The sequence below is a fragment of the Arachis ipaensis genome, chromosome B9 (genome assembly GCF_059453495.1).
Source record: "Arachis ipaensis isolate K30076 ecotype BB chromosome B9, ASM5945349v1, whole genome shotgun sequence".
NCBI lineage: Eukaryota > Viridiplantae > Streptophyta > Magnoliopsida > Fabales > Fabaceae > Arachis > Arachis ipaensis.
The window spans coordinates 35,282,401-35,308,856 of NC_142444.1; the positions used below are offsets into that span (position 1 = coordinate 35,282,401).

General features: G+C 39.8%; 1 non-coding gene across 1 annotated transcript; it reads left to right on the forward strand.

The window, feature by feature from the left end:
• Positions 1-13,575: 13,575 nt before the first annotated feature.
• Positions 13,576-13,683, forward strand: LOC148544277 (small nucleolar RNA R71). Its single transcript, XR_015901594.1, has one exon. It is a non-coding gene; the product is annotated as a small nucleolar RNA R71 (small nucleolar RNA).
• The last annotated feature ends 12,773 nt before the right edge of the window (positions 13,684-26,456 follow it).

A 26,456-nucleotide genomic window follows, 5' to 3' on the forward strand; every position in this document is an offset into this window, starting at 1 on the left:
TCATAGACATATGTGAGGAAGGAGCTCAATGAAAAATTGACTCAAGAGGCAAGCTGGTTCAACTAAGAAGGCATGACCTCAAACCAGTGGCTAGGGGATGGTTAGAGTTCATTCAACGCTCAATCATTCCTACTAGTAACCGGTCTGAAGTTACTATAGACCGGGCCATCATGATCCATAGTATCATGATTGGAGAGGAGGTGGAAGTTCATGAGATTATACCTCAAGAACTTTACAAGGTGGCTGACAAGTCCTCTACTTGGGCAAGGTTAGCCTTTCCTCACCGCATATGCCACCTCTGCAATTCGGCTGGAATTGACATAGAGGGAGACATCCTCATTGAAGAGGACAAGCCCATCACTAAGAAAAGGATGGAGCAAACAAGAGATCATGGACCTCAGCAAGAGCATGAGGAAATTCCCCACCATGAAATCCCTGAGATGCCTCAGAGGATGCATTTTCCTCCACAAAACTATTGGGAGCAAATCAACCCCTCCCTAAGAGAATTAAGTTCCAACATGGGACAACTAAGGGTGGAGCACCAAGAGCACTCCATCATCCTTCATGAGATTAGAGAAGATCAAAGAGCTATGAGAGAGTAGCAACAAAGTCAAGGAAGAGATATAGAGGAGCTCAAAAGCACCATTGGTTCTTCAAGAAGAGGAAGACGCCACCCTCACTAAGGTGGACTCATTCCTTAATCTCCTTGTCTATTTATTTTACTGTTTTTTTCGATTTTTGAGCTTTATGTTTTATTTATGTTTGTTTCTTTACTATATGATCACTAGTGTCTAAGTGTCTATGCCTTAAAGTTATGAATATGAATCCATCACCTCTCTTAAATGAAAAAATGTTCTAAAAACAAAAGAACAAGAAGTACATGGTTTCGAATTCATCCTTGAAACTAGTTTAATTATTTTGATGTGGTGACAATACTTTTTGTTTTCTGAATGAATGCTTGAACAGTGCATATGTCTTTTGAAGTTGATGTTTATGAATGTTAAATATGTTGGCTCTTGAAAGAATAATGAAAAAGGAGACTGATGAGCGGATATTTTATACGCTTTTTGGGGTTAATTTCATATAGATTTTAGTATGTTTTAGTTAGTCTTTAGTTTATTTTTAGTAGTTTCTAGGCAAAATTCATATTTCTGGACTTTACTATGAGTTTGTGTGTTTTTTTGTAATTTCAGGTATTTTCTGGCTGAAATTGAGGGAGCTGAGCAAAAATCTGATTCAGGCTGAAAAAGGACTGCTGATGCTATTGGATTCTGACCTCCCTGCACTCAAAATGGAGTTTTTGGAGCTACAGAACTCCAAATGGCACGCTTCCAATTGCGTTGGAAAGTAGACATCCAGGTCTTTCCAGCAATATATAATAGTCCATACTTTGCTCAAGGATAGACGACGTAAACTGGTGTTGAACGCCAGTTTCATGCTGCTGTCTGGCGTCCAGCGCCAGAAACAAGTTACAAAGTGGAGTTCAACGCCAGAAACAGGTTACAACCTGGCGTTGAACGCCCAAAACAGCCCAGGCACGTGAGAAGCTTTAGTCTCAGCCCCAGCACACACCAAGTGGGCCCCAAAAGTGGATTTCTGCACTATCTATCATAGTCTACTCATTTTCTGTAAACCTAGGTTACTAGTTTAGTATTTAAACAACTTTTAGAGATTTATTTTGTATCTCATGACATTTTACATCTAAACTTTGTACTCTTTGACGGCATGAGTCTCTAAACTCCATTGTTGGGGGTGAGGAGCTCTGCTGTATCTCGATGAATTAATGCAAGTATTTCTGTTTTCCATTCAAACATGCGTGTTCCTATCTAAGATATCCATTCGCGCCTAATTATGGAGAAGGTGATGATCCGTGACACTCATCACCTTCCTCAATCCATGAACGTGTGTCTAACAATCACCTCCGTTCTACATCAGATTGAATGAATATCTCTTAGATTCTTTAATCAGAATCTCCGTGGTATAAGCTAGATTGATGGCAGCATTCATGAGAATCCAGAAAGTCTAAACCTTGTCTGTGGTATTCTGAGTAGGATTCTGGGATTGAATGGCTGTGACGAACTTCAAACTCACGAGTGCTGGGCGTAGTGACAGACGCAAAAGGATAGTAAATCCTATTCCGGTATGATTGAGAACCTGCAGATGATTAGCCGTGCGGTGACAGCGCACCCGGACCCTTTTCACTGGAAGGATGGATGGTAGCCATTGACAACGGTGATCCACCAACACACAGCTTGCCATAGGAGGACGTGCGTGCGTGAACAAGAGGACAGAGGAAAGCAGAGATTCAGATGACAAAGCACCTCCAAAACTCCAACACATTCTCCATTACTGCATAACAAGTATTTATTTCATGCTCTATTATTCCTTGCAATCAAATTTGATAAGTGAATTGTTTTATTGTTTTCCTAACTGAGAGTTACAAGATAACCATAGCTTACTTCAAGCCAACAATCTCCGTGGGATCGACCCTTACTCACGTAAGGTATTACTTGGACGACCCAGTGCACTTGCTGGTTAGTGGTACGAGTTGTAAAAAGTGTGATTTATAATTCGTGCACCAAGTTTTTGGCGCCGTTGCCGGGGATTGTTCGTGTTTGGACAACTGACGGTTTATTTTGTTGCTTAGATTAGGAAAAAATTTTTCTTTTTAGTTTAGAGTCTTTTATTATTGTTGTTGGTTAAAATTTTAGAATCCTTATTTTCTCTTTCAAAAAAAAAATTTTTTTTTTCGAAAATTGTATTTTTATAATTGAATTTTTCTTGTTTGATCTTTTGTTTTTCTTGTTTTGTGATTTCTCTTGTTTTTCTTGTGCCTTTTCAAAACATTAGTTTTCAAAAAAAAAATATTTTTTCCATTCTTAGTTATTAAAAATATTTTTTCAAAACAAGTGTTACATTTACTGCCCATTTGGCTAGAGCGTTGGTCTGTGTTCTTGGTAATTGGGTACCTTCTTTTTAAAATTCTTTTTCAAAAATAATTTTTACATTAAATCTTGTGCCAAACCTTAAGTTTGGTGTTTTCTTATTGATTTCCCTTTGATTTTCGAAAATTTTAGTTTGGTTTTCTAAAAAATTTTAAGTTTGATGTTCTTTTTTCATGTTCTTGTGTTCTTGTGAGTCTTCAAAGTGTTCTTGAGTTTTTCTTGTGTCTTGATCTTAAAATTTTTAAGTTTGGTGTTCCTTGGTGTTTTTCCTCCAAAATTTTCGAAAACAAGGAGCATTAGATCTAAAATTTTTAAATCTTGTGCTATTTTATTGTTTTTCTCTTTCCTCACTAAATTCAAAAATATCTTTTCTCTCTATTTTTAAAACAAATTTTCGAAAATTATTTTTAAAAAAAAATTCAGATTTTTTTTATTTTTTAAAATCTTTTCCAAATCATATCTTTTTCAAAACTTCCTAACCACTTTCTCTCTCCTCATTTTTTTCGAAAATCTTCGCCTATTTTTATTTATTTTATTTTAATTTATTTTATTTTCAAAATAATTAAGTAAATAAATAAATAAAAATAAATATTTTTTTTTACGTCATCTCCCTTTCTCCATCATGGATCTAAGTGGAAATGAACAGTCCAGGAGGACTCTGGGGTCATATGCTAATCCCTCTACTGCTTCATATGGGAGTAGTATCTGCATACCTTCTATTGGAGTCAGTAGCTTTGAGTTGAATCCTCAGCTCATTATCATGGTGCAGCAAAGCTGCCAGTATTCCGGTCTTCCACAGGAAGAACCTACAGAGTTTCTGGCACAGTTTTTACAAATTGCTGACACAGTACATGATAAGAAAGTAGATCAGGATGTCTATAGATTATTACTGTTTCCATTTGCTATAAAAGACCAAGCCAAGAGGTGGTTAAATAACCAACCTAAGGCTAGCATAAGGACATGGAAACAGCTGACAGAAAAATTCCTGAATCAATACTTTCCTCCAAAACGGATGACACAGCTAAGGCTGGACATCCAAGGCTTTAAACAAGGAGATAATGAATCTCTTTATGATGCCTGGGAGAGATACAGAGAGATGCTAAGAAAATGCCCCTCTGAAATGTTTTCAGAATGGGTTCAGTTAGACATCTTCTATTATGGGCTTATAGAAAGAGCTCAGATCTCTTTAGATTGCTCAGCTGGTGGATCTATCCACATGAGAAAGACAATTGAAGAAGCTCAAGAGCTCATTGATACAATTGCCATAAATCAGCATCTGTACCTAAGCAGTGACTCTTCCATGAAAGAAGAGGCTAAAACAGTAACTGCTGAACTCAGTCCTGCAGAGCAAGCTGCTGAATTCAATCAACAATTGGATTTTCTAACAAAGTAGTTAGCTGAATTCAAGGATAAACTACAAGAGACAAGGATAGCTAATATAAACATGGAAGAACAATTGAAGCAAACAAAGCAGCAGCTGTCAAGACAAATAACAGAAGAATGCCAAGCAGTGCAATTAAGAAGTGGGAAAACACTAAATACCCCACCTCAAGGCAGCAAGAAGCCAAGAAATGAGCAAACCATCCAAAATCTACCAGAGGACAGTAAGAGCCCAGGAAAAAATAATTCTGGCGCTAAAACGCCAAAAATTTGGTGGAAGGCTGGCGCTGAACGCCCAGACCATGCTCAGGACTGGCGTTCAATGCCAGAAACAAGCAAGGATCTAGCGTTGAACACCCAAAAGGAGCACAGTTCTGGCGTTCAGACGCCAGGAAGAACTGGGAAGCTGGCGTCTAATGCCACTCCAGCTCCTAACTCTGGCATTCAATTGCCAGTGAGGGATCAGACACACACAAGTGCTGATGACAACCCCTCTAAAAAGGCTTCTTCAACTACTTCTGTAGGCAATAAACCTACAGCAACTAAGGTTGAGGAATATAAAGCCAAGATACCTTATCCTCAAAAACTCCGAAAAGAGGAGCAGGATAAGCAATTTGCTCGCTTTGCAGATTATCTCAGGACTCTTGAAATAAAGATCCCATTTGCAGAGGCACTTGAGCAAATACCTTCTTATGCCAAGTTCATGAAAGAGATCTTGAGTCATAAAAAGGATTGGAGAGAAACAGAAAGAGTTCTCCTCACTGAAGAATGCAGTGCAGTCATTCTAAAAAGCTTTCCTGAAAAGCTTAAAGACCCTGAGAGTTTTCTGATACCATGCATATTAGAAGGTAATTGCACCAAGACAGCTTTATGCGATCTTGGGGCAAGCATCAACCTAATACCTGCATCCACTATCAGAAAGCTTGGCTTAACTGAAGAAGTTAAACCAACCCGGATATGTCTCCAACTTGCTGATGGCTCCATTAAATACCCATCAGGCGTGATTGAAGACATGATTGTCAGAGTTGGGCCATTCGCCTTTCCCACTGACTTTGTAGTGCTGGAAATGGAGGAGTACAAGAGTGCTACTCTCATTCTAGGAAGACCCTTCCTAGCAACTAGACGAACCCTCATTGATGTCCAACAAGGGGAAATAACCATGAGAGTCAATGATGATGAGTTTAAGTTGAATGCTGTCAAAGCCATGCAGCATCCAGACACATCAAAAGACTGCATGAAAGTTGATCTTATTGACTCTTTGGTAGAAGAGATCAACATGGCTGAGAGTCTTGAATCAGAATTGGAAGACATCTTTAAAGATGTTCAGCCTGATTTGGAGGATTCAAAGGAGATGAAAGAGCCTCTGAGATTTCCCCTGGAAGAGGAAAAACCTCCTAAACCCGAGCTCAAACCATTACCACCATCCCTAAAATATGTATTTCTGGGAGAAGGTGGCACTTTTCCAGTGATCATAAGGTCTGCTTTAAATCCACAAGAAGAGGAAGCACTTATTCAAGTGCTAAGGACACACAAGACAACTCTTGGGTGGTCCATAGGTGACCTTAAGGGCATAAGCCCAGCTAGATGCATGCACAAAATCTTATTGGAGGATAATGCTAAACCAGTGGTTCAACCACAGAGGCGGCTGAATCCAGCCATGAAGGAAGTGGTGCAGAAAGAGGTCACCAAATTACTAGAGGTTGGGATTATTTATCCTATTTCTGATAGCCCCTGGGTGAGCCCTATCCAAGTCGTCCCAAAAAAGGGAGGCGCATGTGTATTGACTACAGAAGGCTCAATACAGCCACCAGAAAGGATCATTTTCCTTTACCATTCATAGACCAGATGCTAGAAAGACTGGCAGGTCATGATTATTACTGCTTTTTGGATGGCTACTCAAGCTATAACCAGATTGCAGTAGATCCCCAGGATCAAGAGAAAACAGCATTCACATGTCCATCTGGAGTGTTTGTTTATAGAAGGATGCCATTTGGGCTGTGTAATGCGCCTGCAACCTTCCAGAGATGCATGCTCTCTATTTTCTCGGATATGGTGGAAAAATTTCTGGAAGTCTTCATGGATGACTTCTCAGTATATGGAGACTCATTCAACTCCTGTCTTGATCACCTGAAACTTGTTCTGAAGAGATGCCAAGAGACCAACCTAGTTTTAAACTGGGAAAAATGTCACTTCATGGTGACTGAAGGGATTGTCCTTGGGCATAAAATCTCAAACAAGGGAATAGATGTGGATCAAGCAAAAATAGAGGTAATTGAAAAATTACCACCACCTGCCAATGTTAAGGCAATCAGAAGCTTTCTGGGGCATGCAGGATTCTATAGGAGGTTTATAAAGGATTTTTCAAAAATCGCAAAACCTCTAAGTAATCTGCTAGCTGCTGACACGCCATTTGTGTTTGACACAGAGTGTCTGCAGGCGTTTGAAACACTGAAAGCTAAGCTGGTCACAGCACCAATTATTTCTGCACCAGACTGGACATTACCATTTGAGCTAATGTGTGATGCCAGTGATTACGCCATTGGTGCAGTATTGGGACAGAGGCATGACAAGCTTCTGCACGTCATTTATTATGCTAGTCGCGTTTTAAATGATGCCCAGAAAAATTACACAACCACTGATGCACGAAATTGTGATCTCCAGGCTCGAACAAATCCTGGTAATGACTCCAAAGCTTGGTGCTCTGATCTTAATTCATAATTGTCACAACTTCGATACAACTAACCAGCAAGTGCACTGGGTCGTCCAAGTAATACCTTACGTGAGTAAGGGTCGAATCCCACGGAGATCGTTGGTATGAAGCAAGCTATGGTCACCTTGTAAATCTCAGTCAGGCAGAGATAAAGTGATAATGGTGTTTTCGAATATTATATAATAAAATAGGGATAGAGATACTTATGTAAATCATTGGTAGGAATTTCAGATAAGCGAATGGAGATGCTTTTCGTTCCTCTGAACCTCTGCTTTCCTGCTGTCTTCATCCAATCAGTCTTACTCCTTTCCATGGCTGGCTTTATGTGATACATCACCACTGTCAACGGCTACTTTCGGTCATCTCACGGGAAAATGATCCAATGCCCTGTCACGGCACGGCTAATCGTTTGGAGGCATCACCCTTGTCAATGGCTTCATCTTATCCTCTCAGTGAATAATATGCTCACGCACCCTGTCACGGCACGGCTATTCATCTGTCGGTTCTCGATCATGCTGGAATAGGATTTACTATCCTTTTGCGTCTGTCACTAACGCCCTGCAATCGCGAGTTCGGAGCTCGTCACAGTCATTCAATCATTGAATCCTACTCAGAATACCACAGACAAGGTTTAGACCTTCCGGATTCTCTTGAATGCCGCCATCATTCTAGCTTACGCCACGAAGATTCTGGTTAGGAGATCTAAGAGATACTCATTCTAGCTTATTTCATGTAGAACAGAAGTGTTTGTCAGGCACGCGTTCATAGGGGAGAATGGTGATGAGCGTCACACATAATCATCACCTTCATCACGTTCTTGGGTGCGAATGGATATCTTAGAAGAGAAATAAGAAGAATTGAATAGAAAACAGTAGTACTTTGCATTAATCTTTGAGGAACAGCAGAGCTCCACACCTTAATCTATGGAGTGTAGAAACTCTACCGTTGAAAATACATAAGTGAAGGTCCAGGCATGGCCGAGATGGCCAGCCCCCTAAAGCATGATCAAAGGATCATAAGGTAATCCAAAGATGTCTAATACAATAGTAAAGGGTCCTATTTATAATAAACTAGCTACTAGGGTTTACATGAGTAAGTATTTGATGTATAAATCCACTTCCGGGGCCCACTTGGTGTGTGTTTGGGCTGAGCTTAAGTGTTGCACGTGCAGAGGCCAATTGTGGAGTTGAACGCCAGTTTTTGTGCCAGTTTGGGCGTTCAACTCTGGTTTTGGATCCTTTTCTGGCGCTGGACGCCAGATTTGGGTAGAAAGCTGGCGTTGAACGCCAGTTTACGTCGTCAATTCTTGGCCAAAGTATGGACTATTATATATTGCTGGAAAGCCCTGGATGTCTACTTTCCAACGAAATTGGAAGCGTGCCATTTCGAGTTCTGTAGCTCCAGAAAATCCACTTTGAGTGCAGGGAGGTCAGAATCCAACAGCATCAGCAGTCCTTTTTCAACCTCTGAATCTGATTTCTGCTCAAGTCCCTCAATTTCAGCCAGAAAATACCTGAAATCACAAAAAAATACACAAACTCATAGTAAAGTCCAGAAATGTGAATTTAACATAAAAACTAATGAAAACATCCCTAAAAGTAACTAGATCCTACTAAAAACATACTAAAAACAATGTCAAAAAGCGTATAAATTATCCGCTCATCACAACACCAAACTTAAATTGTTGCTTGTCCCCAAGAAACTGAAAATCAAATAGGATAAAAAGAAGAGAATATACTACAAATTCCAAACTATCAATGAAACAGAGCTTCAATCATATGAGCGGGACTTATAGCTTTTTGCCTCTTGAATAGTTTTGCCATCTCACTTTATCCATTGAAGTTTAGAATGATTGGCATCTATAGGAACTTCAGATTTCGAATGGTGTTATTGACTCTCCTAGTTCAGTATGATGATTTTTGAACACAGCTTCTTTATGAGTCTTGGCCGTGGCCCTAAGCACTTTGTTTTCCAGTATTACCACCGGATACATAAATGCCACAGACACATAATTGGGTGAACCTTTTCAGATTGTGACTCAACTTTGCTAAAGTCCCCAATTAGAGGTGTCCAGGGTTCTTAAGCACACTCTTCTTTTGATTTGGACCTTGACTTTAACCGCTCAGTCTCAAGTTTTCACTTGACACCTACACGCCACAAGCACATGGTTAGGGACAGCTTGGTTTAGCCGCTTAGACCAGGATTTTATTCCTTTAGGCCCTCCTATCCACTGATGCTCAAAGCCTTGGGATCCTTTTTATTTGCCCTTGCCTTTTGGTTTTAAGGGTTATTGGCTTTTTCTGCTTGCTTTTACTTTTTCTTTCTATTTTTTTTTTCTGCAAGCTTTGTTTTTTTTTTTTTTTTTTTTTTGCTGCTTTTTCTTGCTTCAAGAATCATTTTTATGATTTTTCAGATTATCAAATAACATGTCTCCTAGTCATCATTCTTTCAAGAGCCAACATATTTAACATTCTTAAACAACAACTTCAAAAGACATATGCACTGTTCAAGCATACATTCAGAAAACAAGAAGCATTGTCACCACATCAATATAATTAAACTAAGTTCAAAGATAAATTCGAAACTCATGTACTTCTTGTTCTTTTGAATTAAAACATTTTTCATTTAAGAGAGGTGATGGATTCATAAGACATTCATATCTTTAAGACAAAGTTACTAACTACTAATGATCATGTAGTGAAGACACAAACATAGATAAGCACATAACATAGAAAACGAAAAACAGAGAAAGCAAGAACAAGGAATGAATCCACCTTAGTGATGGTGGCGTTTCTTTCTTGAGGAACCAATGATGTCCTTGAGCTCTTCTATGTCTCTTCCTTGTATTTGTTGCTCCTCCCTCATTGCTTTTTGATCTTCTCTTATTTCATGAAGCATGATGGAGTGCTCTTGATGTTCCACCCTTAGTTGTCCCATATTGGAACTCAATTCTTCTAGGGAGGTGTTGATTTGCTCCCAATAATTTTGTGGAGGAAAGTGCATTTGAGGCATTTCCGGAATCTCATGGTGATGAGCTTCTTGCGCCTCTTGAGCTCCATGACTGGGCTCTCTTGCTTGCTCCATCTTTTTCTTAGTGATGGGCTTGTCCTCTTTGATGAGGATATCTCCCTCTATGTCAATCCCAGCTGAATTGCATAGGTGGCAAATGAGGTGAGGAAAGGCTAACCTTGCCATAGTGGAGGACTTGTCAGCCACCTTGTAGAGTTCTTGAGGTATAATCTCATGAACTTCCACCTCTTCTCCAATCATGATACTATGGATCATGATGGCCCGGTCTATAGTAACTTCAGACCGGTTGCTAGTGGGAATGATTGAGCATTCAATAAACTCCAACCATCCTCTAGCTATAGGCTTGAGGTCCAATCTTCTTAGTTGAACTGGCTTGCCTTTGGAGTCAATCTTCCATTGAGCTCCTTCTACACATATGTCCATAAGGACTTGGTCCAACCTTTGATCAAAGTTGACTCTCCTTGTGTAGGGGCGTGCGTTCTCTTCCATGTATGGCAAGTTGAACGCCAACCTTACATTTTCCGGACTAAAATCCAAGTATTTCCCCCGAACCATTGTAACATAGTTCTTTGGATCCGGGTTCTTACTTTGATCATGGTTCTTGGTGATCCATGCATTGGCATAGAACTCTTGAACCATTAGGATGCCGACTTGTTGGATGGGATTTGTTAGAACTTCCCAACCTCTTCTTTGAATTTCATGTCGGATCTCCGGATACTCATTTCTTTTGAGTTTAAAAGGGACCTCAGGGTTCACCTTCTTCTTGGCCACAACATCATAGAAGTGGTCTTGATGGGCTTTGGAGATGAATCTTTCCATCTCCCATGACTCGGATATGGAAGCTCTTGTCTTCCCTTTCCCTCTTCTAGAGGATTCTCCGGTCTTAGATGCCATCAATGGTAATGGAAAAACAAAAAAGCTATGCTTTTACCACACCAAACTTAGAATATTTCTCGCCCTCGAGCAATAAACAAAAGAATAGAAGAAGAAGAAGAAATATGGAGAGGGAGAGGGAGATGTGGTTTCGGCCAAGGAGAGTGTAGAGGGGTGGGTGTGTTGTGTGAATTTGATGAAGAATGGAGGGCTTTATATAGGGAAGGGAAGGGGGGAAGGTTTCGGCCATATGGGTGGGTTTGGGTGGGAAATTGGTTTTGAATTTTGAAGGTAGGTGGAGTTTATGAGGTAGGTTTATTGGGAAGAGTGGGTGGATGTGAGTGGTGAAGGTTTAATGGGGAAGAGAGATTGAGGTGATTGGTGAAGGGCTTTTTAGGGAAGAGTGTTTATGGGGTTGTGTGAAAGAGAGTGGTGAGAAGAAGGGAGTGGAGATAGGTGGGGATCCTGTGGGGTCCACAGATCCTGAGTGGATCCTGTGGGATCCACAGATCCTGAGTGGATCCTGTGGGGTCCACAGATCCTGAGGTGTTCAAGGATTTACATCCCTGCACCCATTAGGCATGTAAAAATGCCTTTGTACCCAACTCTGGGCGTTCAGCGCCAGGTTGGTGGCCATTTTGGGCGTTCAACGCCCATTTGTGTGCCATTTCTGGCGTTGAACGCCAGAACCATGCCTGTTCTGGCGTTCAGCGCCCAGAAGCTGCCCATTTTGGGCGTTCAGCGCCAGAACCATGCTCTGTTCTGGCGCTGAACGCCAGACAGATGCTCCTCCAGGGTGTGATTTTTCTTCTGCTGTTTTTGATTCCGTTTTCAATTTTTATATTTATTTTGTGACTCCACATGATCATGAACCTAAGAAAACATGAAAAATAATAAAAATAAGAATTAGATAAACATTGGGTTGCCTCCCAACAAGCGCTTCTTTAATGTCAATAGCTTGACAGTGGGCTCTCATGGAGCCTCACAGATGTGCAGAGCTTTGTTGAGACTCTCCAACACCAAACTTAGAGTTTGGATATGGGAGTTCAACACCAAACTTAGAGTTTGGTTGTGACCTCCCAACACCAAACTTAGAGTTTGACTGTGGGGGCTCTGGTTGACTCTACTTTGAGAGAAGCTTTTCAAGCTTCCTCTCCATGGTTGCAGAGGGAGATCCTTGAGTTTTGAATACAAGGGAGTTCTCATTCCATTGAAGGACTATTTCACCTCTGTCAACATCAATCACAGCTCTTGCTGTGGCCAGGAAAGGTCTTCCTAGGATGATGGATTCATCCTCTTCCTTTCCAGTATCCAGGACTATGAAATCAGCAGGGATGTAAAGGCCCTCAACCTTTACTAATACATCTTCTACTTGTCCATAAGCCTGTTTTCTTGAGCTGTCTGCCATCTCTAGTGAGATTTTAGTAGCTTGCACCCCATAGATTCCCAGTTTCTCTATTACAGAGAGGGGCATGAGGTTTATTCCTGAACCAAGGTCACACAGAGCCTTAAAGATCATGGTGCCTATGGTACAGGGTATTATGAACTTTCCAGGATCCTGTTTCTTCTGAGGCAATGTCAGTTGATCCAGATCACTTAGTTCATTGATGAACAAGGGAGGTTCAACTTCCCAAGTATCAATGCCAAATAATTTGGCATTCAGCTTCATGATTGCACCAAGAAACTTGGCAGTTTGCTCTTCTGTAACATCCTCATTCTCTTCTGAAGAGGAATACTCATCAGAGCTCATGAAGGGTATAAGGAGGTTCAATGGAATCTCTATGGTCTCTAGATGAGCCTCAGAGTCCTTTGGTTCCTCAGAGGGAAGCTCCTTATTGATCACTGGACGTCCCAGGAGGTCTTCCTCCTTGGGATTCACGTCCTCTCCTCTCCTCACAGGTTCGGCCATGGCGCTTATGTCAATGGCCTTGTACTCTCCTTTTGGGTTCTCTTCTGTATTGCTTGGGAGAGTACTAGGAGGGATTTCAGTGATCCTTTTACTCAGCTGGCCCACTTGTGCTTCCAGATTTCTAATGGAAGATCTTGTTTCATTCATGAAACTTACAGTGGCCTTAGATAGATCAGAGACTAAATTTGCTAAATTAGAAGCATTTTGTTCAGAGTTCTCTGTCTGTTGCTGAGTTGATGATGGAAAAGGCTTGCTAAACCTTGTTGGGGCTTTTGATCCTTCCATGAGAAATTTGGATGATTTCTCCATGTTGAGTTATAGGTGTTTCCATAAGGTTCACCTAAGTAATTCACCTCTGCTATTGCAGGGTTCTCAGGATCATAGGCTTCTTCTTCAGAAGATGCCTCTTGAGTACTGTTGGATGCAGCTTGCATTCCATGCAGACTCTGAGAAATCATATTGACTTGCTGAGTCAATATTTTATTCTGAGCCAATATGGCATTCAGAGTATCAACCTCAAGAACTCCCTTCTTCATAGGCGTCTCATTACTCACAGGATTCCTTTCAGAAGTGTACATGAACTGGTTATTAGCAACCATGTCAATGAGTTCTTGAGCTTCTGCAGGCGTTTTCTTTAGGTGAATGGATCCACCTGCAGAAGTGTCCAGTGACATCTTTGATAGCTCAGATAAACCATCATAGAATATATCCAGGATGGTCCATTCTGAAAGCATGTCAGAAGGACACTTTTTGGTCAACTGTTTGTATCTTTCCCAAGCTTCATAGAGAGATTCACCTTCTTTCTGTCTGAAGGTTTGAACATCAGCTCTAAGCTTGCTCAGCTTTTGAGGAGGAAAGTACTTGGCTAAGAAAGCCGTGACCAGCTTATCCCAAGAGTTCAGGCTGTCTTTAGGTTGAGAATCCAACCATAATCTAGCTATGTCTCTTACAGCAAAAGGGAAAAGCATGAGCCTGTAGACTTCAGGATCTACTCCATTAGTCTTAACAGTATCACATATCTGCAAGAATTCAGTTAAGAACTGAAAAGGATCTTCAGATGGAAGTCCATGAAACTTGCAGTTCTGCTGCATCAGAGAAACTAATTGAGGTTTCAGCTCAAAGTTGTTTGCTCCAATGGCAGGAATGGAGATGCTTCTTCCATGTAAATTGGAATTAGGTGCAGTAAAGTCACCAAGCATCTTCCTTACATTATTATTATTTTCGGCTTCCATCTCCTCTTCCTGTTCGAAAATTTCTGAAAGGTTATCTCTGGATTGTTGTATTTTAGCTTCTCTTAATTTTCTCTTCAGAGTCCTTTCAGGTTCTGGATCTGCTTCCACAAGAGTGTTCTTATCCTTGCTCCTGCTCATATGACAAAGAAGAAGGCACAAAATAATAATAATAATAATAGAGATCCTTTATACCACAGTATAGGGATCCCTGTGTGAGTAGAAGAAGAGGGGGAGATAAAGAATGTAATATAATGGAAGAAACACAACTGTGAGGAGGCTAGAGATGTGAGATGAGATGTTAGGATATGAATGAATAAATAGAATAAGATGGGGGAGGGAAAATTTTCGAAAATTATTTTAAAAAAGAGTTAGTGATTTTTGAAAATAGTTTTTGAAAAATGTTTAGTATTTTTTTCGAAAATTTTTTAAATAAAAATAAAAATAATTAGTTAATTAAAAAGAAATTTTTGAAAAAGAGGGAAGATATTTTCGAAAATTAGAGAGAGAGAGTTAGTTAGGTAGTTTTGAAAAAGTTAAGAAACAAACAAAAAGTTAGTTAGTTAGTTGAAACAAATTTTGAAAAGATAAGAAGTTAGGAAGTTAGAAAAGATATTTTGAAATCAATTTTTTGAAAAAGATAAGATGAGAAGATATTTTTGAAAAGATATGATAGAAATTAGTTTTTGAAAAAGAATTGATTTTTAAAATCACAATTAATGACTTGATTCACAAGAAATCACAAGATATGATTCTAGAACTTAAAGTTTGAATCTTTCTTAACAAGTAAGTAACAAACTTGAAATTTTTGAATCAAAACATTAATTGATTAGTTATTTTCGAAAATTTTATATAAAAATAAGAAAAATATTTTTGAAAAAGATTTTTGGAATTTTCGAAAATAACTAAGAATTTTGAAAAAGATTTGATTTTTGAAAAAGATTTTGAAAAAGATAAGATTTTCAAATTGAAAATTTGATTTGACTCATAAGAAACAATTTGATTTTAAAATTTTTTGAAAAAGTCAATCCAAATTTTCGAATTTGATGAGAGAAAAAGGGAAAGATATTTTTTTGATTTTTGAATTTTTGTGATGAGAGAGAAAAACACAAAAAAAATGCAATGCATGAAATTTTTAGATCAAAACATGTGATGCATGCAAGAATGCTATGAATGTCAAGATGAACACCAAGAACACTTTGAATGTCATGATGAACATCAAGAACATATTTTTGAAAAATTTTTAATGCAAAGAAAACATGCAAGACACCAAACTTAGAATTCTTTAATGCTTAGGCACTAAGAATTCAAGAATGCATATGATAAACATGAAAAGACACAAAACAAAAAATCATCAAGATCAAACAAGAAGACTTACCAAGAACAACTTGAAGATCATGAAGAACACTATGAATGCATGATATTTTCGAAAAAAAATGCAAGATGCATATGCAAGTGACACCAAACTTATAATGTGACTCAAGACTCAAACAAGAAACACAAAATATTTTTGATTTTTATGATTTTCTAATTTTTTTTTGGATTTTTTTCGAAAATTATATGAAAAAGAAAAATAAGGATTCCAAAATTTTTAACATGAATTCCAGGAATCTTGCCATGTTAGTCTAAAGCTTCAGTCCAGGAATTAGACATGGCTCACTAGCCAGCCAAGCCTTCAATGAAAGCTCCGGTCCAAAACACTAGACATGGCCAATGGCCAGCCAAGCTTCAGCAGATATGGATACTTTTCATGTATAGAGCAACTAAGTGTGTGAGAATCTCTTCATTTGGGATGGTAAGTTGAAACCCCAGTCCAAAAGATTAGACATGGCTTACAGCCAGCCAGGATTCAACAAATCATCATGAAACACTAGAATTCATTCTTAAAAATTCTGAAAAAATTTATTTTTGAAAACATTTTTAATTTTTTCGAAAACAGATGAGAAAAGTTTTGAAAAATTTTTTTGAAAAATTTTTGAAAAGAAAACGAAAAGAAAGTTACCCAATCTGAGCAACAAGATGAGCCGTCAGTTGTCCAAACTCGAACAATCCCCGGCAACGGCGCCAAAAACTTGATGCACGAAATTGTGATCTCCAGGCTCGAACAAATCCTGGTAATGACTCCAAAGCTTGGTGCTCTGATCTTAATTCATAATTGTCACAACTTCGATACAACTAACCAGCAAGTGCACTGGGTCGTCCAAGTAATACCTTACGTGAGTAAGGGTCGAATCCCACGGAGATTGTTGGTATGAAGCAAGCTATGGTCACCTTGTAAATCTCAGTCAGGCAGAGATAAAGTGATAATGGTGTTTTCGAATATTATATAATAAAATAGGGATAGAGATACTTATGTAAATCATTGGTAGGAATTTCAGATAAGCGAATGGAGATGCTTTTCGTTCCTCTGAACCTCTGCTTTCCTGCTGTCTTCATCCAATCAGTCTTACTCCTTTCCATGGCTGGCTTTATGTGATACATCACCACTGTCAACGGCTACTTTCGGTCATCTCACGGGAAAATGATCCAATGCCCTGTCACGGCACGACTAATCGTCTGGAGGCATCACCCTTGTCAATGGCTTCATCTTATCCTCTCAGTGAATAATATGCTCACGCACCCTGTCACGGCACGGCTATTCATCTGTCGGTTCTCGATCATGCTGGAATAGGATTTACTATCCTTTTGCGTCTGTCACTAACGCCCTGCAATCGCGAGTTCGGAGCTCGTCACAGTCATTCAATCATTGAATCCTACTCAGAATACCACAGACAAGGTTTAGACCTTCCGGATTCTCTTGAATGCCGCCATCATTCTAGCTTACGCCACGAAGATTCTGGTTAGGAGATCTAAGAGATACTCATTCTAGCTTATTTCATGTAGAACAGAAGTGTTTGTCAGGCACGCGTTCATAGGGGAGAATGGTGATGAGCGTCACACATAATCATCACCTTCATCACGTTCTTGGGTGCGAATGGATATCTTAGAAGAGAAATAAGAAGAATTGAATAGAAAACAGTAGTACTTTGCATTAATCTTTGAGGAACAGCAGAGCTCCACACCTTAATCTATGGAGTGTAGAAACTCTACCGTTGAAAATACATAAGTGAAGGTCCAGGCATGGCCGAGATGGCCAGCCCCCTAAAGCGTGATCAAAGGATCATAAGGTAATCCAAAGATGTCTAATACAATAGTAAAGGGTCCTATTTATAATAAACTAGCTACTAGGGTTTACATGAGTAAGTATTTGATGTATAAATCCACTTCCGGGGCCCACTTGGTGTGTGTTTGGGCTGAGCTTAAGTGTTGCACGTGCAGAGGCCAATTGTGGAGTTGAACGCCAGTTTTTGTGCCAGTTTGGGCGTTCAACTCTGGTTTTGGATCCTTTTCTGGCGCTGGACGCCAGATTTGGGTAGAAAGCTGGCGTTGAACGCCAGTTTACGTCGTCAATTCTTGGCCAAAGTATGAACTATTATATATTTCTGGAAAGCCCTGGATGTCTACGTTCCAACGCAATTGGAAGCATGCCATTTCGAGTTCTGTAGCTCCAGAAAATCCACTTTGAGTGCAGGGAGGTCAGAATCCAACAGCATCAGCAGTCCTTTTTCAACCTCTGAATCTGATTTCTGCTCAAGTCCCTCAATTTCAGCCGGAAAATACCTGAAATCATAGAAAAACACACAAACTCATAGTAAAGTCCAGAAATATGAATTTAACATAAAAACTAATGAAAACATCCCTAAAAGTAACTAGATCCTACTAAAAACATACTAAAAACAATGTCAAAAAGCGTATAAATTATCCGCTCATCAACCACAGAAAAAGAATTACTTGCAGTGGTTTACGCCATTGACAAGTTCAGATCATACTTAGTAGGATCAAAAGTGATTGTGTATACTGACCATGCTGCTCTTAAATATCTACTCACAAAGCAGGATTCAAAACCCAGGCTCATCAGATGGGTGTTGCTTCTGCAAGAGTTTGATATAGAAATAAGAGACAGAAAAGGAACAGAGAACCAAGTGGCTGATCATCTGTCCCAGATAGAGCCAATAGAAGGGACGTCCCTCCCCTCTCTTGAGATCTCTGAGACTTTTCCGGATGAGCATTTATTTGCGATTCAGGAAACACCATGGTTTGCCGATATTGCAAACTATAAAGCTGCAAGGTTCATACCCAAAGAGTACAATAGGCAACAAAAGAAAAAATTAATCACTGATGCAAAGTACTACTTGTGGGATGAACCCTATCTCTTTAAGAGATGTGCAGACGGAATAATCCGTAGGTGTGTTCCTAGAGAAGAAGCATAGAGGATCCTATGGCATTGCCATGGATCTCAATATGGAGGCCATTTTGGAGGTGAGCGAACAGCCACCAAGGTCCTCCAATGTGGCTTCTATTGGCCCACACTCTATAGAGATTCCCGAGAGTTTATACGTAACTGTGACAGTTGCCAAAGAGCTGGTAATCTGCCTCATGGTTACGCCATGCCTCAACAAGGAATTTTGGAGATTGAGTTGTTTGACGTATGGGGAATTGACTTCATGGGAGCTTTCCCACCATCATTCTCAAACACTTATATTCTGGTGGCAGTTGACTATGTATCAAAATGGGTTGAGGCCATTGCCACACCCACCAATGATACTAAAACAGTGCTGAAGTTCCTCCAGAAACATATCTTTAGCAGGTTTGGTGTCCCTAGAGTACTGATCAGTGATGGGGGCACTCACTTCTGCAACAAACAGCTTTACTCAGCCATGGTTCGGTATGGAATTCGCCACAAGGTGGCTACTCCATATCATCCACAAACTAATGGGCAAGTTGAAGTCTCTAACAGAGAGCTAAAAAGAATCCTAGAACGGACTGTAAATACCCGTAGAAAGTATTGGGCAAGGAGCTTGGATGATGCTCTGTGGGCATACAGAACAGCATTCAAGACTCCTATAGGGACCTCTCCATACCAACTTGTGTATGGTAAGGCATGTCACCTGCCCGTGGAACTGGAACATAAAGCCTACTGGGAAACCAGGTTCCTAAACTTTGATGCCAAATTAGCTAGAGAAAAAAGATTACTCCAGCTAAATGAACTAGAGGAATTCAGATGCACTTCTTTCGAAAATGCCAAGCTTTATAAAGAAAAATAAAAAAAATGGCATGACAGGAAGTTGTCATCCAGAATCTTTGAACCAGGACAAAAAGTTCTGTTGTTTAACTCTAGGCTCAGGCTATTCCCCGGGAAACTGAAGTCCCGGTGGAGGGGACCATATGTGATTACAAGTGTATCACCATATGGTTATGTGGAGCTTCAAGATATTGATTCTGATAAGAAGTTCATTGTTAATGGACAGAGAATCAAGCACTATCTTGAAGGCAATGTTGAGCAAGAATGCTCAAGGCTGAAGCTAGATTAAAAAGCTCAGCAAGGTCCAGCTAAAGACAATAAAGAAGCGCTTGCTGGGAGGCAACCCAGCCATGGGGCATCACTTCCTCTAAGCATTTTGCCCCATTCTTGATTTTATTTGTTAAAATTAAGTTCATTGATCCTAAGGTAAAAAGTCAATTGTATAAGTTCACAGGGCTACAGAAGGATTCTGCACGCAAAACAGAGAAAAAGAGCTCACTGGCAAGAAAACGCCAGTAAAAGTCTATTTTGGGCGTTCAACGCCCAACAGAAGCATCCACTAGGCGTTGAACGCCAGTAAGGATAGCCATCTGGGCGTTGAACGCCAGAAAGAAGCTCTTTCTGGGCGTTTAACGCCAGATTCACAGCGTTCTGGGCGTTCAGAAAAACGCCCAGTAACAAAGGACTTCCTCGCGTTCAACGCCAGAAATAAGCAGCAGCTGGACGTTGAATGCCCAGGAGAAGCAGCATTTGGGCGTTGAACGCCCAAAACATGCAGCGTTTAGGCGTTCAAACGCCAGGATGGTGGGGAGGAGGTAAAATTCGTTTTTTTTCATATTTTTCATTTTAATCCTAATTTTCATGTTCCAATTCATGATTTCTTGCATAAACATGTTAAGAACCCTGATTTCTAAAATCCCTAATTTCTAAAAACCCTTCTTTAAAAATATTAAATGTATCTTAATCCATAAGCACCAATCCTTTTTTTCAATCCAACTCAACTCTTTTTCAAAATGTTCAAAACAAATCTCTCTCCTTTCATTCAAAAATCTTTTCAACTAAGCAATATCTTTTTCAAATCTCCATACTATCTTTTTCAAAATTTCAAATCTATCTTTTTCAAATATCTTTTCTTATCATATTTTTTCTAAAAATCATGTCTTCTATCCTATCTTTCTCCCTATTTTTCGAAAACCCACCCCCCTCCCCCTTTAAATATGGGTTCGGCCTCCCTCCCCTCCCATCCACCATTGCACCTAGCTCTCCTTCTCTCCCCTCCTTTCTTTTCTTTTGCTTGAGGACAAGCAAACCTCTAAGTTTGGTGTGCTTATCCGTGATCACTAAGATCATGGCCTCTAAAGGAAAACAACCCACTCCAAGAGGCAAGAAAGAGAGTGTTCCAAAACCACTTTGGAATCAAGGGAAGTTCTTAACTAAAGAACATTCAGACCATTATTACAAAATAATGGGTCTAAGATCAGTGATCCCAGAAGTCAGATTCGATCTGAAAGAAGACGAATATCCGGAGATCTAGGAGCAAATTCGAATCAGGAACTGGGAGATCCTAGCCAATCCTAAAACGAAAGTGGGAAGGAATATGGTCCAGGAGTTCTATGCTAATATGTGGCATACAGACAGGCAAAGACTATCTGGATCTGATATCTATGACTATCGGACCGTGGTCAGAGGAAAGATTATTCATACCCACCCTGACAAGATCAGAGAGATCTTAAAGCTACCTCAGCTGAAAGATGATCCAGACTCCTTCAATAGGAGAATGATGAGAACAGACAAGGGCCTGGATAAGATTCTAGAGGACATATGCATCCCTGGAGCCAGGTGGACCACCAGCACGAAGGGTGTTCCTAATCAACTCAAAAGAGAATATCTGAAACCAGTAGCCAGAGGCTGGCTGGATTTCATTGGGCATTCTCTGCTGCCCACTAGCAACCGTTCTGAAGTCACTATTAAAAGAGCAGTGATGATCCATTGCATCATGATGGGAAAAGAAGTGGAAGTTCATCAACTGATTTCAATTGAATTCTACAAAATTGCTAATAAAAATTCTAAAGAGGCCAGGTTGGCTTACCCAAGCTTGATTTCTCTGCTCTGCAAGGATGCTGGAGTAAGGATGGGAATAACTGAGTATATCTCAATTGAGAAACCAATCACCAAAGCATCAATGGAAAAACAACAAGCACAGGATGACCCCACAAGAAGAAAATACAGGGATTTCTCCCAGAAATCCCTCAATCTGAATATTGGGAGTATCTTGAAACATCAGTTACCAAGATGCAAAAAGCTATGGAACAAATAATAACGGAACAGAAGGAACAAAGTCAAATTCTTTGCTATTTGATTAAAGAACAGGAAGAGCAAGGGCGTGACTTGAGGGAATTGAAGCGCCAGAAGTTATCTCTTGAAGGACCAAGCACCCCACAGATTTGAGGAACATCCACTTCCCAGAACAAAGGTTGTTAAATTCCAATTTCTGCTTTAACTCTGTGATAGTTGTCGTTATAAGAGTTTACCTTAGGAGTCATATAGTAGTAATTAGTGTCTATTTTGATTTTACCTCCAATTAAGTTATAGTCTATTTTTCTCATCATCAGCAAACATGAATAAAATAGTAGATCTTTTGAATAAGAGGCAATAAAATTCGAGTTTTTAATAAGAAAAATTCTAATTAGTAACATGTGGTGGCAATGCTTTCTGTCTTCTGAATGAATGCTTGAACAGTGCATATGTCTTTTGAATTTGTTGTTTAAGAATGTTAAATATGTTGGCTCTTGAAAGAATGATGAACATGAGACATGTTATTAACAATCTGAAAAATCATAAAAATGATTCTTGAAGCAAGAAAAAGCAGCAAAGAACAAAGCTTGCAGAAAAAAAAAGAGAGAGAGAAAGAGAAAGCAAGCAGAAAAAGCCAAAGCTCTTAAAACCAAAAGGCAAGGGTAATAGAAAGGATCCCAAGGCTTTGAGCATCAGTGGATAGGAGGGCCCAAAGGAATAAAATCCTGGCCTAAGCGGCTAAACCAAGCTGTCCCTAGCCATGTGCTTGTGGCGTGAAGGTGTCAAATGAAAACTTGAGATGAGCAGTTAAAGTCAAGGTCCAAAGCAAAAAGAAAAGTGTGCTTAAGAACCCTGGACACCTCTAATTGGGGACTTTAGCAAAGCTGAGTCACAATCTAAAAGGATTCACCCAATTATGTGTCTGTGGTATTTATGTATCCGGTGGTAATACTGGAAAACAAAATGCTTAGGGCCACGGCCAAGACTCATAAAGTAGCTGTGTTCAAGAATCATCATACTGAAATAGGAGAATCAATAACACTATCTGAATTCTAAGTTCCTATAGATGCCAATCACTCTGAGCTTCAGTGGATAAAGTGAGATGCCAAAACTGTTCGGAAGCAAAAAGCTACTAGTCCCGCTCATCTAATTAGAATCTGAGCTTCACTCAAAACCTCTGAGATATTATTGCTTCTTGACTTATTAGTCTTCTATTTTATTTGTCTAGTTGCTTGAGGACAAGCAACAGTTCAAGTTTGGTGTTGTGATGAGCGGATATTTTATACGCTTTTTGGGGTTAATTTCATATAGATTTTAGTATGTTTTAGTTAGTCTTTAGTTTATTTTTAGTAGTTTCTAGGCAAAATTCATATTTCTGGACTTTACTATGAGTTTGTGTGTTTTTCTGTAATTTCAGATATTTTCTGGCTGAAATTGAGGGAGCTGAGCAAAAATCTGATTCAGGCTGAAAAAGGACTGCTGATGCTGTTGGATTCTGACCTCCCAGCACTCAAAATGGATTTTCTGGAGCTACACAACTCCAAATGGTGCTGTTCCAATTGAGTTGGAAAGTAGACATCCAGGGCTTTCCAGAAATATATAATAGTCCATACTTTGCTCAAGGATAGATGACGTAAACTGGCGTTCATGCTGCTGTCTGGCGTCCAGCGCCAGAAACAAGTTACAAAGTGGAGTTCAACGCCAGAAACAGGTTACAACCTGGCGTTGAATGCCCAAAACAGCCCAAGCACGTGAGAAGCTTTAGTCTCAGCCCCAGCACACACCAAGTGGGCCCCAGAAGTGGATTTCTACACTATCTATCATAGTCTACTCATTTTCTATAAACCTAGGTTACTAGTTTAGTATTTAAACAACTTTTAGAGATTTATTTTGTATCTCATGACATTTTAGATCTAAACTTTGTACTCTTTGATGGCATGAGTCTCTAAACTCCATTGTTGGGGTGAGGAGCTCTGCTGTGTCTCGATGAATTAATGCAAGTATTTCTGTTTTCCATTCAAACATGCGTGTTCCTATCTAAGATATCCATTCGCGCCTAATTATGGAGAAGGTGATGATCCGTGACACTCATCACCTTCCTCAATCCATGAACGTGTGTCTGACAATCACCTCCGTTCTACATCAGATTGAATGAATATCTCTTAGATTCTTTAATCAGAATCTCCGTGGTATAAGCTAGATTGATGGCAGCATTCATGAGAATCCGGAAAGTCTAAACCTTGTCTGTGGTATTCCGAGTAGGATTCTGGGATTGAATGGCTGTGACGAACTTCAAACTCACGAGTGCTGGGCGTAGTGACAGACGCAAAAGGATAGTAAATCCTATTCCGGTATGATTGAGAACCTGCAGATGATTAGCCGTGCGGTGACAGCGCACCCGGACCCTTTTCACTGGAAGGATGGATGGTAGCCATTGACAACGATGATCCACCAACACACAGCTTGCCATAGGAGGACGTGCGTGCGTGAACAAGAGGACAGAGGAAAGCAGAGATTCAGAAGACAAAGCACCTCCAAAACTCCAACACATTCTCCATTACTGCATAACAAGTATTTATTTCATGCTCTGTTATTCCTTGCAATCAAATTTGATAAGTGAATTGTTTTATTATTTTCCTAATTGAGAGTTACAAGATAACCATAGCTTGCTTCAAGCCAACAATCTCCGTGGGATCGACCCTTACTCACGTAAGGTATTACTTGGACGACCCAGTGCACTTGCTGGTTAGTGGTACGAGTTGTAAAAAGTGTGATTTATAATTCGTGCACCAGAGACATGTTATTTGATAATCTGAAAAATCATAAAATTGATTCTTGAAGAAAGAAAAAGCAGTGAATACAAAAGCTTGCAAAAAAAGAAAAAAAAATATAGCAAAAAAAAGAGAGAAAGAAAAAGAAAAAGCAAGCAGAAAAAGCCAAAAGCTCTTTAAACCAAAAGGCAAGAGCAAAAAGCCAATAGCCCTTAAAACCAAAAGGCAAGGATAATAAGAAGGATCCAAGGCTTTGAGCATCAGTGGATAGGAGGGCCTAAAGGAATAAAATCCTGGCCTAAGCAGCTAAACCAAGTTGTCCCTAACCATGTGCTTGTGGCGTGAAGGTGTCAAGTGAAAACTTGAGACTGAGCGGTTAAAGTCAAGGTCCAAAGCAAAAAAAGAGTGTGCTTAAGAACCCTGGACACCTCTAATTAGGGACTTTAGCAAAGCTGAGTCACAATCTTAAAAGGTTCACCCATTTATGTGTCTGTGGCATTTATGTATCCGGTGATAATACTGGAAAACAAAGTGCTTAGGGCCACGGCCAAGACTCATAAAGTAGCTGTGTTCAAGAATCAACATACTGAACTAGGAGAATCAATAACACTACCTGAATTCTGAGTTCCTATAGATGCCAATCATTCTGAACTTCAATGGATGAAGTGAGATGCCAAAACTATTCAAGAGGCAAAAAGCTACAAGTCCCGCTCATCTGATTGGAGCTAAGTTTCATTAATATTTTGGAATTTATAGTATATTCTCTTCTTTTTATCCTATTTGATTTTCAGTTGCTTGGGGACAAGCAATAATTTAAGTTTGGTGTTGTGATGAGCGGATAATTTATACGCTTTTTGGCATTATTTTTACATAGTTTTCAATATAATTTAGTTAGTTTTTAGTACATTTTTATTAGTTTTTAAATAAAAATCACATTTCTGGACTTTACTATGAGTTTGTGTGTTTTTCTGTGATTTCAGATATTTTCTGGCTAAAATTGAGGGACTTGAGCAAAAATCAGATTCAGAGGTTGAAGAAGGACTGCAGATGCTGTTGGATTCTGACCTCCCTACACTCAAAGTAGATTTTCTGGAGCTACAGAACTCCAAATGGCGTGCTCTCAATTGCGTTGGAAAGGAGACATCCAGGGCTTTCCAGAAATATATAATAGTTCATACTTTGCCCGAGTTTAGATGATGCAAACTGGCGTTCAACGCCAGTTCCATGCTGCATTCTGGAGTTAAACGCTAGAAACAGGTTGCAAAGTGGAGTTAAACGCCAGAAACAGGTTACAAACTGGCGTTCAACTCCAAGAGAAGCCTCTACACGTGTAAAGCTCAATGCTCAGCCCAAGCACACACCAAGTGGGCCCCAGAAGTGGATTTCTGCATCATTTACTCATTTCTGTAAACCCTAGTAACTAGTTTAGCATAAATAGGACTTTTTACTATTGTATTTACATCTTTGGAACATCTTCAGTTTCATCTTTAGATCACGTTTGGGGGCTGGCCATTCGGCCATGCCTGAACCTTCATCACTTATGTATTTTCAAAGGTAGAGTTTCTACACACCATAGATTAAGGTGTGGAGCTCTGCTGTTCCTTATGAATTAATACAAAGTACTATCGTTTTTCTATTCAATTCAATCTTATTCCGATTCTAAGATATTCATTCGCACCTCAATATGAATGTGATGATCGTGACAGTCATCATCATTCCCAACTATGAACGCGTGCCTGACAACCACTTCCGTTCTACCTTAGATTAAATGAATATCTCCTTCATGCTACGTTCTTCATTAGATTGTCCACATGAAGCCATGGGGGTTCCTTGAGTGTCCGAACGTCGGGAACGTAATCGATTGATTGCTTGATCCAGTTTGTTAAGGGTTGCATGAAATTTTTCCACTGTTTCCTTGAGACGCTCCCGTGATTCTTGGGTCGATGGATATGGACATGGTGCATAGGGAAGTGGTGGTTCTTGGGAGTAATTAGATTGGAATTGGGGTGGATATGGGTTAGGGTCATATGGAGGTGAGTGTTGGTAGGTGGCTTGTGAGTGTGGTGGTTCATAGCTATGTTGAGGAGGTGGTTCATAGGTATATGATGGGGCTTGTTGGTAACTATAAGGGGGTCCACCATATCTATCATCTTGGTACGCACCTCGGAATGACTCTTAACCGTAGTAATTTG